At 39.1% G+C, this 16805-nt stretch overlaps 1 protein-coding gene across 1 annotated transcript in view; it reads left to right on the top strand.

Annotated features, from left to right (window-relative positions):
- Window positions 1-16805, top strand: part of LOC127571193 (ephrin type-A receptor 4) — a 115228-nt gene that overhangs the window by 65353 nt on the left and 33070 nt on the right. The window lies entirely within an intron of this gene.

Below are 16805 nucleotides of genomic sequence, written 5' to 3'. Positions count from 1 at the left end.
GTTGTTTTAACTTTTATACGCTCCTCAAAGAGTTCATTCCATTTCAATCACCCACTTGCAGTACCATGTATTCCTGATATCATGTAGAGCACAGCCAGGTGCAAGATTAGGGCTTTTTTGTGTCGTTCATCTATTGTGGGTCAGTTTCAATCCCATGAAATCATATTCTTCAGCATCAGCATGATATTTTTCCTCATTTCCTAAATCAAGCATCCTGAGGTATATCTTCTGTGAGACTGCCAGCGAGAAGCAGTTTTTTTACTGTTAACCTCATTGACACTTCCCAAATTCATTCCACATTAGCCAGCAGAGATGTTTAACATAGACAACTGAAGCCAGTTTTGAATGGTAAAGGGCTGTGCCAAACTCGCTGGGCTCTGTGGACTCCCAGTATGAACAAATTGTAAAAGAGATTTATTTGGGAATTCAATAAAATCAACTTTGACCTGAACATACAAGAAGGAATCGTGACCTACACTATATTAAGAATCTTAATTGTTTGCCTATTCTTCAAATCAACCAGCAATACAATTACAGGCTCGTGGTTAGCATTAAGTGAGAACATTCTATAGCATGTGTGGACATAAAATTTTTCATGCTTGAATCATACTTGAGTAGCAAAATTACAGTTTAATTCGTAAAATTGACTTTATGCCTTTCTTCAACTAGGACCAACAATATAAAGACATAAGTCTGCTTATTTACAAAACATTTCAATTATCTTCCATCCTGCATGTAATTCAGTGTGAAAATTCAAACCAATGCAATTATTTTAAAACCCAGTTCCCAGCATGTCCTGCAAGTGTGGCTCTTCATGCAAGCTCAGTAATGCAAGCATCAATTTTTTATTGATTTTACACTGTCTAGACTGCTGCAGTCACTTGATGTTGTTTATCTTTTACAGAATACAACCAGTAATTACTGTTTAAAATACAGATTATTTTAAAGCACATGCAAATGCAGATTGATTTTTTTTTAAAGAACCAAAGCAGTTTCATTTTTGAGACAGGGAAACTAGTTAACAGACAACTGAACCTTTGGTCGTGTATTTTCTTAAGTAAGACAAGCGTAACTCCACAGAAAGCTGTCCATCTGTCATGCTGGAACTGAAATGAGGACTTCTTTTTAAATCAACTGTCTTCCCAAGTGAGTTATGAGTTAAAAAAATGAACAGTTAATGATTTGTGTAGAAATTCCTTCAATCCCCCTCCAATCTTTCTGTAAGAAATGAGGAGAAAGGTTTTGCTTATAGCCAAGAAGTACAAATACTCAGAAAACAGCCTTCCAGAAATATTGTGTAGACAGAATATCTGAAACAATTTCACTTAAGTATTGTGTTCTCTACAAAGTTTGCTTCCTGTTGATATTTGATAAAATGGAACTCATAAATTTGGCTGCTTTGACTTCCACATAATGTTACACAATAACTATTAAAGGAAATAGTGCAATTGAAATACTAAGTATACCCAGACATTCTCCAAAAAAAAATCCCAGCACTGAATCAAGTTACTGATGAATTTGGCTTCTGGCGTATTTGTCCTTATCAAAAAGATCTACAAAGTTCCCTTGTACACTGTTTCAAGGACTCTGAAAAATAACGGGAATTACTTAGTTAACCTTTCATTGCAGATTGATAACTACATCTACAGGAAGTCATTTCTTCAGTCTTCCAGTAGACTTTTAAGAGGAGCAACTTCAAGCTGGCTAATGGCCTGGGATGGGTTTTAAAATCTAACCTCCAAGCCAAGAGAATAATGTACTTCTAAATAAATAAAAAAAAGATAGATGAACTGATTTAGTACTGGGATTTTTTTTAAAACAGTGGTTAGGAGATAGAAGCTGTGAGACATCTTTATACTGGTAGAGTGCTGGACACACCTTTGCATTCCAAATCCCTGATTTAAACATCTTTCAGTGTTATCTTCATGTACTGATTTGTGAAAATTTAAGACCAAAATAGGGCTTGTATTTAAAAAGTGTCCTTTATGATCCTAGATTGTCACAAAGCACTTTACTTTTGAAGCGTGGTCAGACAGTCTGCTTCTTTTTGTGTGGAATTGATTGAGGGATAAATATTGACAGGTCACCATGGATAACACATCCACTCATAAGTGTCATAGGATCTTTTTTGTTCATGAGAGGGGAGTTGGGGCATCAGTTTAATAGCTCATTCAAAAAAATGGTGCCTCCAGCAATGCAACAGCCCTTCAGTACAATCGCAAAGTGTCAGCTGATTCTGTGCTCAAGTCTCAAGAGGTACCTGAAAGCACAGTGTTCCACGTGTGCTGCCATCTGAGCTGTGGCTGATGCCTTATGCTTTGTTTTACAGAGAATTTGAAAGCAAGATATATTTGCATGTGCAGATAATATGAAAACCATGAAAACGTAAAACAAGTTCTATCTCATAATTTAAACCTTCTCAGTCTGCAAGCATTTAAGTTCTCCACCCACTCCCAAGTTGACTTCTCTGTACAGTTCCAATGGAACTCAATGTGCTTGAGGAGCATTCAGTGCAACCGACTGAAATTGCATATCATAGCCTGTCCCATATTTTGGACAGCAGCTGTTGGCCCTGATTCAGCTGTTTCCATCTACATCTCCTGGCCCACCTCCTTTTGCTTTGCACCAGTACCTCCATCCCTATTGTTATTTAATTAACTATCATCACAGACCATTATACCCCTTCCCTCCAGTTCTTTCCTTTCCTCCCCACTCTCCCTGCCTTGGTACTGTTGGATTCTGCTGTTTTAAGTAGTTTTTTTAGCATGTATAGTGTTTAATACACCTCGAGTGGCTGTACAAGGTAGTGGTCGCTTCTTAGCTTATTGGTTCGTCCATCAGGTGAATACATGTTTTCTCACTGGTTGATTTTGCCACAGGTATCTAATAGGTTTTCTGATTGGACTATTGTTATCTAAGGAGTACCTCTTATCTCAGGTATAAAAGGTGTCATTTTTGCTAATCACTCTCTTGTTTATCTCTTTCTCTTGCTTATCTCTCTTTCTTGCCTCTATTTCTCTCTTGCTTACCTTGCTCTCTTGCTCTCTTCCCCCGGCCCTCATTCATTTTTAGTTCCTTTGTCTCGGCTCATCTCCTAGTAGTAAAGCTCATGCCATGTGCTCTGTGACTGTTTCTTTGTTTTAAACTTTTCCAATATAACTTTGTGAAGCACCAAGTTGTTTTCTACTCATTCTTGGACTCCTGAAAGAACCTGCAGATTCGAAAGTAACCGGATCCGACAGTATTTACTTTAAAACTAAGTTATCCCAGGTCTGATGAAAGGTTGGCAAACTGAAACATTAGCTCTGTTTTTGTTTCTCCAGGTGCTGTCTGACCTGCTGAGTATTTCCAGCAATCTCTGCTTACTTCAGGTTGACAGCATTTACATAAGTTGTTCCCTGGTCCTCATCCCCTCCCTACCCACCCCTCTCCCTTCCCCGATACTTTCCCCTGCAACCATAGAAGGTGCAACACTTGTCCCTACACTGCCTCCCTCACCGCTATCCAGGGACCTAAACAGCCCTTCCAGGTGAGGCAGTGATTCATGTGAACCTCCTCCAACCTTGTCTATTGCATTTGGTGCTGTTGATGTGGTCTCCTCCACATTGGTAGCCTACAACCCAATGGTATGAACACTGAATTTTCCAATTTCAGGTAATTCGCTCCTCTTCTGTTTCTTTTCCACTTTTACCTGTTCACCTTCTGCATTTCCATCTGCCCATCATCCACAAAACTATCGACCTGAGTTTCTTCTCCCCTGGCCTAACTTCCCCTTCCCCTCCTCCCACCTGACCCCATCTCCCCATTTTGTTTTCTTCATCATTTTTTTTCCGTCTATCACCGACCAACTTCTGTCTCTGAACCCCACCCTCACCCTCCTCCACCTGGCTTCATATATCCATCATCCCACACTTGACCCCCCCCCCGCCCCCGCCTTCAATTCCACCTATCACCTCCTAGCCCCTGTCTCACCCCTCCCTCACCTCTTTATACTGGCTGTCATCCCTCTACGATCCTGTTGCAGGGTCACAACTGGAAATGTCAACGGTCCCTTTGTCTCCCCAGATGCCGCTTGACCCACTGAGTTCCCCCAGCAGTTTCTTTTTCGCTCCAGGTTTCAGCATCTGCAGTGTCTTGAGTCTAACAAATTGCTCTTATATTAGTAACTCCAATAATCATCAATAGCTTGCTTTAACTAAATGAGCAATTACTTTGCATGGACAGGAATGATCACTTCCATGAGTTATTGCACCATGAATACAATGAAGTGCAACACCCTTACTTTTTCACTACAAATTTTTGGTGGATTTTTTATTGTAGACCAGCTATTCTATGTGAGATGTGAAACTGTCATATGTGTTGGAATTTGGAGTATAATTGAGTGTTAAATTATGCAAGGCAAAACACCGTGTACTGGCGGAAGCAGTTTCACACCTCTTGTCCTTCACAATAGTGTAACTGCAATTGGAATTCTGCCACTGCAAAATTCCTGTTATCCTGTGAGCCCCCCAAAATTTGGAGCAGGGAATTTAACTCAGTTCCATTAACCCATGCATTAGAGTTAACACTGAATAATACCAAAACAAAAATGCATGTATGTTATGTTTTCTCCAACTTAATTTTATAAGTTCCACACTAGCACAGGTTCCATAGTATAAATAGCAGTTTTCCCTGTTGGCAGAAGCACAGTTGACATCTATTTACACAGCAAATGGGGTGTGAAGTGTTACTGGCTCCTGACAGAGTCTTGTGCAGAATCCGAGTAGAAAGATTTGCTGAATGTCACATTGTGCACAGCAGTTGCCTCAGACCTATCCATTACTTTCATTCACAATTTCACATCATCGATTGGGGCCCAAGGGAGCCAATCTTTGCCTTCACGTTACAGTTTCCTGTTGGCCATTTACAGTTTGTCTTGTACGATAGACATGTTTAGTTGCATAAGTGAGACCTGTTGACCATACCTACATAATTTAGGATTTACTTAGGAATTGAAATTGTTCTTCATGTGGTCACAAAGGTGATAGAACTTATATGGAATGAGATAAAACTTAAATAATCAATTTTTATGCTTAATGTCATAAATATTTGGAATCAAATCACTTTTAAAGTTTTTTTTAGATTTAATATCATTAACTGTTTACTATGAAGCAGAGCTAAGATATCTGAGCTATATTTACAGCTCTTTGTGCCAGCCATCATGGTCTTTTGAATTCTTATATCCAGACAAGAATATTAAAAGAGGATATTCAGTGTTTTTGTGCAATGTTGATTTTGCTCAGCAGTTAATAGCAATGGGCCAGGATAATAGTGAATTCACCAATATGAAATTGTAGACACAGGTAAATGACATTTTACACTGAAAATTCTATGCAGTATTTTCCTTTAACATGGAATTAATTTCGTGGGAATGGAAGTCCATGTGGCATTCTATTTGAAACTAAAAGCAGAATAATTTCACAAGTTTAATTCCCCGCACAGTGATAGTGAGCTATCTGACAGCAGGTCACAACACGTCTCAGAAAAAGTAAGATTTGCTGTTATCCTTGGAGCTGCTAAACTAGCACCTTTTGTACTTTCAAGCAATGCTGATAGCAAAATATTACTCTCCTCTAATGATACCATATTAAAATGACTAAATTATAGATCTATTTATTCTGTCTATTCCCTCATACAAACCCTATTCTTCTAATCTTTCAGATCAGTATAAATCCAGAAATGCTACTGTAGTCTAGACTGTTATCAGTGGTTTTGTACAACATTGATAATATTCAAACATTTTGCAGTAATTGTGATAAAAAGGAACAAATTTATTTTTGTGATAGATTTTAAATAAATGCTTATGATACAATTTATTTCATACAATAGATTCCACAGCCAGGGTAAATAATTGCTCTCTCTCTCTACCCTTACAGTTCTCCCATTATCTTAAAAACTCAAATCAAAAGATCACTTTATCTTCTAAGTTACAGGGATCACGGGCCTGGCTTGTGTGAGCTCGCCTTCTAATGTAACCTTTGGAGTCCGGGCATGAATCTGGTAAATCCAGCTGCAGTTTTTCCAGGCCTTCCCATTGTGGGGTCCCCAGAATTGCTCTAGGTACCAAATTAGCCATGTAATTAGTCAATGCAGTGCAGATGGCCATTAGAATTTCTCACAGTATCATAAATGAAAGTGTATTGCTAGAGACAACCATGTTTTTGGTCACCTGAACACTGGTACCAACACTATGCAGGCCTGTGAATTCTATTACCTCTGCTCTGCATGAACCTTTTGCAACCATTAGAGAAGTCAGTATAAATAGTCAGAGTCAGAAGTGGACTAAGGATGCTCAGTGTGCACAATCACAGGTGCCATTTATTTCAGATTTGCTGTGGCAGCCGTGGGTAGATAGACCTGGGGCAATGTTGATGAAAGGAGCGGTGCTGTCCATGTGTGTGGGTGAAAGCAGATTCAATGCTTCCTTTCAAAAGAGAATTTGCTATATATTTCAGGGTCTGGCAAAAGGACAAAGGAGTCCATTTGGATAATTCTTTCAAATAGTCTGCCTGGGTACAATGGGCTGAATGGCCTCTTTCAGTGCTTTATGATTCTGTGACACAATGCAACAGAGGTAAATGGGGTTGGGGTTAGCTACACACCTGCAGTTGCAGCTTTGAAACATCTGCGGCTTAAGTGGATTGGATGCCTATAATATGAACACACCAGTTTTTCATCACAGTGAGTAACAGCTCAAGGAGGCAATGGAACATCAATCATTTACAACCTCCACTGAAGCTGCTCCTTTGGTTACTATAATTGTTTCATTAACTTTCAAGAAGTTAAGCCATTTAAGAAAGACACAGGAAGTAAGAGTTTAATTACATGCACTACATAGTTGCTAAAATGCAAATATTTGTAACATATCAAAACAAGCCTATTGTTGATTACAGACATATTTAGGAAAAGTTACCAGGTCAGTCAGTGCCATGGAAAGAATAGGCATATTAACTTTCATTGTGATATCATTCATTGTCACATTCAAAACATTTACGCTTATTCTAACACACTGTGCATTTTTATTTTATATTTCTTGAAATTTGCTGAGGGCTGTTTTGTGTTGATTCTATTTGCTGTCAGAAGTATTCCCAACACACTACTACTGGCCCTTGTGCATTGCGACCGCAACAAAAGTTTGCAAATGAAGTACAAAGGCATAAAGTACTTCATTTGCAAACTTTTGTTGCGGTCGCAATGCACAAGGGCCAGTAGTAGTGTGTTGGGAATACTTCTTTTGAGCTCAAACACACAACAAAAGCATTTTATGTGCCTTTTACTGGTAATGTCTGATTCTGGGAGTGCCACCACGACAACCTGTATGTGACACTTCTCTGTGATTTATACTCATTGTCTGCCATACCTTTATGGTGGCCCACTTGAGCTTGATGTGGTAAATTCAAGTGGAGTGCTCAGTGCACCCAGACACAGGCAATTGCAATTTATGCTCTGACATCAGATTGCCAGAGTTAAGAAAGTGTGGGATCCCAATACCATTAGAAATAGTACATTGGTGACAACAGGATGTTAGAACACAGAACATGGAAATAAATCACAGGACCAGGCCCTTCGGCTCACCATGATGCCATTCTAAACTAATCCCATCTGCCTGCATATGCTCTATAATCCTCCATTCCATGCCTAATCGTGTGTCTGTCTAAATGCCTCTTAAATGTTGCTATCCTATTTGCTTCTACCTCCTCGTCTGACACCAACCACTCTATGTGAAAAAAATTCTTGCCTCGCAAATCTCTTTTAAACTTTTCCCTTCTAACCTTAAACCTATGCCTCCTCTAGTACTTTGACCATTCCACAATGGGAAAAAGACTATCTACTGTCACAAACCAGCAACAAAAGAAACACACTGAGCATGATTTAGTGTTAAAAACTATTTTATTAATCACTACTTATGATAATACATAAAATAAAAGTAAAAATGTTAGTATGTTAGAATTCAAAAATGTTAAACCTCGAACGTTAACCCCAAAACTAAACTCTTCGTGTGTGTGTGTGACAAAGTCCAAAACTCCCAGTTCCGGAATGGTTCTTAAAGTTCAGTTCCGCAAGCCATAAGGTGAAACATGAGCAAGGGCTTCTTCAACAACCACCGTTGTCTGAAGATAAGATGTAGATGTAGAAAAACATAGAGAGAGTACATACGAAATCCAAATGTTCCACGATGGACCCCAAACGACACTCCAGTGTTTACTCGGTAGTGACTTCCTCACCCCGAAAAGCATCCGAACCGTGGTCGTCCACACACAAATACCTGTTTCCTTCTACAGGTCAGCAACAAAGTGAACTCCACCGGATTACTTCCAACTTCCATACATGGATTTCAGTAGCAAACACAGTTATTGTTTCTCATCCATCGATAGAGAAAACAATCAGGCTGGTGTCTCTCTCCCTTCTCTCTCTCTCTCCTTCTTCTTCTTCAACAACGTCATTACGTCCTTTATCTTCTATTGACGTAAGCACGCCCCACACACACATACACACACACTCTCTATCTTAAAGGGACTTTCACTGAGTCCGTAACACTACCCTATCTCATAACTTTATATACTTCTATCAGGCCGTTCCTCAGTCTCTCATGTTCCAGAGAAAACAATTCAAAGTTATTCAATCTCTCCTAAAAGCTAATACACTCCAGTCTAGCCAACATCCTGATAAACCTCTTCTGCTCCCTCTCCAAAGCTTCTACATCCTTCCCATAGTGTGGTAACCTGAACAGCACACAATACTCCAAGTGTGGCCAGACCATAGTTTTATACAGCTACAACATGACTTCTCAACTTTTATACTCAGTGCCCTGACTGATGAAGGCAAGCATGCTGTATCCCTTTGTTACCACCCTTTTCACTTATGCGCTTTCAGGTAGCAATGGACTTGCACCCCAAGATCCCTCTGTATATCAATACTCCAAAGGGTCCTGCCATTTAGTGTATACTCTTGCATTTGACCTCCCAAAGTGTGTCACCTCACACTCATCCAGATTAAACTCAGACTGCCATTTCTCCGCTCAGATTTCCAACTGATCTATATCCAGCTGTATCCTTTGACAACCTTGCTTGTGATTCACAATCCCACCAACTTTGCATCACCTGCAAACTTACTAATCACCTACATTTTCATCCAAATTATAATATATATTACAAACAGCACAGTTCCCAGCACTGATCCTTGCCAAACGCTACTGGTCACGGACCTCCAGTCAGAAAAATACCCCTCTACCACTACCCTCTGCCTTCTATGACCAAGCCAATTTTGGATCCAATTTACCAACTCACCTTCTGACTTAGTGTTCTAGATCAGTGTACCATGAGGGACCTGGTCAAGTGCTTGACTAAACTCCACGTAGACAACATACACTATCCTACCCTTATCAATCAGCTTCGTCACTTCCTCAAAAGACTCAATCAAACTTGTGAGACAGGACCTCACCCACACAAAGCCATGTTGGCTAGGCCTAAGAAGTCAATGCTTTTCCAAATGTGAGTAAATTCTGTCTCTGAGAAACTTCTTCAATAATTTCCCTTGCACTGATACAAGTCTCATCGGCCTGTAGTATCCTGGTTTGTCCCTGTTGCTCTTCTTAAACAAAGGAGTGACATTGGCTAGTCTTCTGGCACTTCATCATGGCTAAAGAGGATACAAAGATCTCTGTCAAGGCCCGAGCAATCTCCCCCCCTTGCTTTCCTCCATATCCTGGAATAGATCTCATCAGACCCCAGGGACTTATCCACCTTAATGTTTTATCAAGATACCAAACTCCTCCTCATCAATATCCACATGCCTGAGAATAGGTTGCAAGATAGCCTAAATTGCTATGGTCACATTTTGCCCAATATTCTTTTCCATTAATGTCAACACTCATAAATGTTAAGTACATGATATAATGGTGGGCCAGTTATTTACATGCTGTTCTTATTCTTAACAAAAAGCAATTGGAGTGCAGACACTAATGATTCAGATTGCAAAAATCCGGTGAATCTAGCTGTGGAATTGCAAGACTCACAAAAGATAGAGTACCACGCACTATTTCACCTCTGGTACATTTGATCTTTACATCAGAATATGTGAAAATGCTGCACAAGAAAATGCAGTGAAAAGTTACAAGAATGGTTTCTGGATTGAGGCATTTTAGTTAAGAAGGTAGAACTATTGAATCTGGGGATGTTCAACTTGGAGCAGAGAAGGTTGAAAGGGGATTTAATCATCAGAGACATATAAAAAACAATTGTAGATTTAAATAATGCAAAATATTTAAAATTATTTCAAAAATAACATTTAATCAACAAAAATCAATTAAAAGCACTAATTTATTGAAATTAAGCCAATGCAGTCCCCAGTTACATTTTGCCCTCCAGGTTGGCAACCCCGTTCAAAGGGTTGGGGTTGTGCTAGAAATGTCAGCTCAAGCTTGTGTTAGGCTGACGATCCTAATATAAAGCGTATCTGGTCTCTCAGCACAGGATCGCCGAACTCCACGCAGGACTCAGTACTGAGTCCAATGTCGCAGCTGGAGCTCGGGTCTACCAGCATGTTCTGTTGTTTCATGCTGTAATTCTTCGGGTCAGAACTTGGGAACACACTGACCCATGCAATCCTCTTAGCAAGTAGCTCTCTCCAGAACTGCCAGCACACTCCAGCCAGTGCCTTTAAAATATTAAAAACAAATCAACATTTGATGGAAATCCTGTGGTATTCTACAATAGCAAGTGGATGTGCTGATAAAGTCATTCCTACTTTAGGCACTAAACCAGCTTTGGAATCTGTTACTCATGCTGAGATGCAGATGTTAGGTGCTAAAATCCCACAAGGACCTTGCTCAAGTGTCTGTTTCATCTGTGAGAAGCCAGGCAATGAGTGTCAGGAAACAAATTGATGGTGGTGGGAGATCAAAGCTGAGCACAGTCCTATCCTTATTCATTGCCCTCACAGGCCATTTTCCAGCAGATGTTGTGGGATAGCTATCACAAGCAGAAATTTTATTCACTGCATTCCGAGTAGAGGAAAACTGAAGCCAACTGCAGCCAGCCTCACAAGCAATGAGCACATAACTTTGCTCAGACCTGAAACTGTCCTCTTCTGTTTTGCATTGCACAAAGTAGAACAGTTAACCACAATAATTTAGTGAGACCCAACATGACTTAATAAAACAAACTACATTGACATCAAATGCTAAAGCATGGTTGACAAACTCAGCTCTCACTGCTGCTGAACGACTTGGAACATTATTAATAATTACAGCTAACATCCGTTACCAGCCAGCATTCATTGTTGCCTTCATATCCACCCTGCGTTCTGGAGTCGACGCTTTGTAATACTTTCCCTAGACTAGTTTCTTCATCTCCATCTCCTCCCTCAGTGCTAACTCATAAAAATCCCCTTTGATTACAGTGTCAGTCTCCTCTCCTTACATCCCACATTGCTCAAAACCCATGTTTTTCATTATTACATTTCCAAGAGTCATTTTTGGATATTTGTCCATATGAGAGCACCAAGCACATGGAAAATATTCTTCTTGCATCAATAAGAATTCAGCTGGGAATTCAGTGATTTTTAAACCAGGAAATATTATGAACAAATTCTATTCCCATTTTGTTTCCATTGACTGGCTGTACTGGAGAATCAAAATGTATTTTAGCTAAAAGCCTCTTGTTTATTCTGCTCGATGTAGTTAATGGTCTTTTGAGTTTCCCCAACAATTCCTTCTGTGAATACATCAAGTCAGGCTGGAGCCAGTCCATTAGTTCACCGTCAAGTTTATCTCACTGCACGGTCATCCCAAATATCTTCGTTTTCCTGGTGTGTAATGGAAGTTTTATTGCTCATAAAAGGCTTTGTGTCATTTAACTACAAACAGAACAGATGGTGAGATAGTTTCAGGCAAAATATAACCACATTCCTCAAAGTGCACAGGCCATCATTAAAGAGGAGGTTATAGAGTTGCAAGACTAAATTCTTTTATCTTCCCCTTCCTATCATGCATTCCTTCAGAAATGTATCAGGCCCTGGAGCATTAGATTACAACCACTTTACCTGTGCATGGTTTATATTGCAGCAAAATGCTCCTGACAGCATAACAAGTAGGAACTCTTTCGTTTTAAGGAGAGTAGTTACGAACTTTACCCATTGAATTGTTATATTGAATGATTTTTTTATTACTAATCAAAGTTGTTTTTACACCATAAATGTACTGATAAAATTCCTTTGCTTTAACAATGCTTTGAGGAAACTCCCTTTTCATAAAAGCTTGCATTTCAAGAAGTACGTTCAGGTAGTAAAAGCCTGCTTTGAGCAAGACCAAGAAGAATAACAATGGACTTGCAAGTGAACTAGGTGTCTTTTTGGTATATTTTAGAGTATTTTATATGATTAGATGGTTTACTTTCTAGTTTTCTGTCCTTGTATTATGTTCTTCTTAGGCAAACAATGCTAACTGTTAAGCAGAATTTTGGACATTTTCAGTTCAATGGCTAAGTTATAAAACAGATCCAGCTTTGAATTAGTATTCCACAGGGAAACATTCTAATTTTATGATTGCTATCCTACTTTGACTGAGCAACTGCACCTGATATAGATAGTGACTATACAGAATAACTGCCTTGCTCATTTCCTGAGACTGAACAACAGTAAAGATGTTTCTGATATCCTATAAAAGGTTTAACATGATGAGAAATCAATGATAAGCTCTGTATTCTAAGAAATCTGTCAATTTAGAATTATTTTTGTAAGTTACATCATATTGCCATGATTAACAATATTTAGAATTTATTTTTCTCCAAAGAGAAAAGCATTTCTCATGTAAGCAGACAATCTATTCATAGCACCTGAATTTTTTGGACTTTTAGAGAACTATTCACTGGTGAAATGAAAATTATGGTAAAGAAGTCTTGCTCGGATTAGTTTGTAAATATAAGGAGCAACTGTGGAAACCCAGATAACAATTCACCTTCAAGCGTTAACTTGCTGTGCCTGTTTTTTTTTACTAACTGCTCATCTTGCCTGGTGTCTTTTAGAACCCCTAATGCAACAAAATAGGGAAAATGACTAATCAAACAATGAAAAAAATTTTCATCCTTAAAATATCAAGAAGAATGGAATCCAAATAGTTTCCATCATAATATTTGGGGAATTTTTAACTCAAAGCATTGAAGGAATTATTCTACAATTATAGGCCCTTATCATTGTTCATGATACAGTAGAAGAACAAGTATTTATGTAGACTTTTAATTGGAAAAACATTGTAAAGCATTCAGTTCCATAAATTTCTTTCATGAATTAAAATTAGGCACAATATATTTTTATATACGATTAAAATGAACTCTCAGTTTGGAATCAGAATATTTAGTCATCCTTTCTAGAAATATTTTCATAATATTTTTAACTTAAATAAACCACAGATTCAGAACTAGTTCTTGATTTGCAATGTGCAAAATTGCAACTTGCATGAAATAGCGTTGAGGCAATTCAATAGGACAGATGTACATCGGCTGATATTTAAGATGCAGGAACATTTGTCTTACAATGTTTCCTTTTAAAACAAAATTATTGCTCTCCATAAAGCTCAATTGCCAATTAATATGTTGCTGGTTTAGTGCTGGCCCTGCTTCCTCTGACTCGGAAGGTTGTGTGTTTAAGTCCCACGCTGAGAGTTGTGCACCTAATCCAGGAAGGCACCTCACTACAGAGCTGAAAGAATGCTGGGCTGCTGGAGGGCTTTTAAATGAAATGCAAAACAAGGTTCTGTCAGCTCTCTCAGATGGATGTAAAAGGTCCTTTGATAATATTTAAAGAGAGAAGGTGTTTTCCCAGTAAAATTGCCATTAGTTTTTCCTTCAACCAAAACCTATAGCAATTGATATGGTCGGGGGCAGGGGGAGTTGCTCTTGGTGACAATTGATATGGTCATTTGTTTCATTGTTGTACACAGTTCGGCTGTTGAGTCTGCTCCTTTACAACAGTGAGCAAACTTCGTTCAGTGTAAAGTGCTTTTGGATGTTCTGAGGTGCAATTCCTCCTTTTTGCACAATGGGTGGACAGTGAGAGTTAATTGAAGGAAGAGGATCCAAGAGAAATCCTAATCCTCAACTATGGTGTGGCCTAGCATAAGGGTACAAAATTCAGAGCTAAAGCATTCACAATCACTTCCCCCCAGAAGTACCAAATGAATGTTCCCCCTCAGCTTCACCCACCAAGTCAAAATCCAGTCTTTTGCCAGTTCAAATCAAATCAGCCATGATCTTACTAAATATTGGTGCAGGCTTGAGGGGCCAAATGGCCTACTCCTTCAAATTTGTAACCCACTCCCATGGGATATTAAGAGGCAGCTGAGAGCACTGGGTATAGCAAAGACTCTAGGACCAGATGACATTCTGGCTATAGTACTGAAGACTTGTGCTCCAGAACTCGCTGCACCTTGAACCAAGCTGTTTCAGAACAGTTACAACTTCAACTTAACAATGTGGTTTACAAAAAGTAGGACAAATGCAATGTGGATAAGTACTGCCCTATCATTAGAATACTAGCCCTAAACATCCAGGCAGTGTTTGACCAAGATTGACATTAAGGAGCACTTGTAAAACTGAAGTCAATGGACTTTAAGGGATATACATTCCAATAATTCAATCCATGACCTGCACAAAGGTAGACGATTGTGGCTGTTGGAAATCAGTTTCTCAGCCCTATGATCATTCTGTAGGAATTTCTTGGGGCAGTGTCCAACCACCTTCGGTACTTAATTAATGACCTTCCTCCCATCATAACTGAAGATGTTTGGTTGATGGTTACAACATATTTAATTCCATTTTCAATTCAGCAAATGAAACAACAAGACCGAGATAACATCCAGTCATGGGCTAATAAGTGAAAAGTAACGTTTGTGCCACAACAGTGCCTGGCAAAGACCATCTCTAACAAGAGCGAGTCTAATCACTTATCCTTGACACTCAATGCTGAGTCACTCACCATCAATATCCTGGGGATTTTTATTCAACAGAAATTTAACAGGATCAGTCACATAAATACCGTGGCTACAAGAACAGGTCAGAGGCTGAGTATTCCACAATGAGTGATTCACCATCTTACACCCTAAAGGTTTTCTACCATCTACAAGACATAAATTAGGGGTTTGTTGGAATAATTTCCACCTGAGTGCAGTTCCAGCAACACCGAAGAAGTTCAAAATCATTCAGAACAAAGCAACCACTTGATTGGTAGCCCAACCACCACCCTAAGCGTTCATTCCCCCCGCCACTGGTGCACAACAGCTACAGTGTGTGCAGTCTACAAAATGCACTACAGTTGCTTGCCTTGGCTAATCCAACAGCACTTCTCAAACCTCTACGGTAAGTGGGATAGAGGTACCAGGTGCAGGGGAACACCTGAAGGTTTCCTTCAAGTTACACACCATCCTGACTTGGAAATATCTTCCAATTCCATCATCATCACTTGGTCGAAATCCTGGAACTCCCTACCCAATAGCATTGTGGGAGTATCTTTATCAAACCACAGCAATAGTTCAAGGAGGCAGCTCAGCAACACCTCTCAAAGGCAATTAAGGATGGGGAATAAATGGTGGCCTTACCAGTAATGCTCACCTCCTAAAATAAGGATGCATAGCTCAAAACCATGCTATAAAAGTCAAAATTTTAATTTTCAATTGGTGCCGAGTTACTTAATTTTAGAAGGGTGGTGTAGGAAGCACTGTAATAAGCAGCAACAGACATGGACTGAACAGGCTGATGAATCTGTCTTGTTTCCCATTCTTGATCACAATGTATTGATTCTTACTTGAAAGTTTTTAATGTGCCATACAGGCAAGGACAGCATCCGAGTTGGAGTAGCTGCTGGAACTCACTGCTGGAAATTAATGAGTTAATTTTCTGTGAAAAGTGGTCATTTGAAGTGGTCAAACTTTAAGGTACCAGCTTCAGTTTCAGATTCCAGGTAAATGGTGCCATAACAAAACAAAAAAGAAATCAACACTCATCTTATAAATCTCTAACAGAGAAACTTAATATCCCAACTAGCAACAGATAACCAAGCACTTCTCGAAAATGCTAAAACACTGCACCTGCATCAATAATATTGAAATTAGTCTTTACCCTTCTGGAAATTGAGTATTGTCTCTCAAGAGTGATCTGTACTTCCCTGCTATAATCATGTGGAAATTTCCACCACATTCATGTAATTTTCGTATGGAATGCATCCACATTGTGGGAGATTTATAGTGCTGTTAAGTTGAATAGCTAGGTTTGAGTGTTTGCGCTGTATGGAGTCAGCTGTATTTGACATCTGCTGAACTCATTTAATATGTGTACATTTAGCTGTGTTGAAAGGATCTGTGATATGCATTCAATGACACCACCTTGCTCAAGATGTGAATCTTTATGATGTGAAATTTAAATATGTGAATCTTTAAATTCTTAGCCATCTTAAGAATTAATGAATTAAATACAAGTTGGAGGCAGCAGGAAAATATGAATGATTCAGTTAATGTTTGGATACAACTTCCGAGTTCACATAATGCTTTATGTTTCTGAAAGCCTCGGTCAAGCTTCACTGATTTAAAGCCCCACCCAATCTGTCCATTATTCCATGTCCTTTAATCAACAGCAGCAACTCTGTATCGACAAAGTGCTGTAAGTGGACACTGCATTATGTGTGGTGTACAGAATTACTAGAATTAACATGAGATACACGGGAAGGCATCACACAGGATCAATGGTCAAGAAACATGAAAATTGCTAAAACCAGCCTTG

This window comes from Pristis pectinata, chromosome 6, assembly GCF_009764475.1.
Source record: "Pristis pectinata isolate sPriPec2 chromosome 6, sPriPec2.1.pri, whole genome shotgun sequence".
Lineage (NCBI taxonomy): Eukaryota > Metazoa > Chordata > Chondrichthyes > Rhinopristiformes > Pristidae > Pristis > Pristis pectinata.
This window is presented reverse-complemented; position numbering and strand designations above follow the sequence as displayed.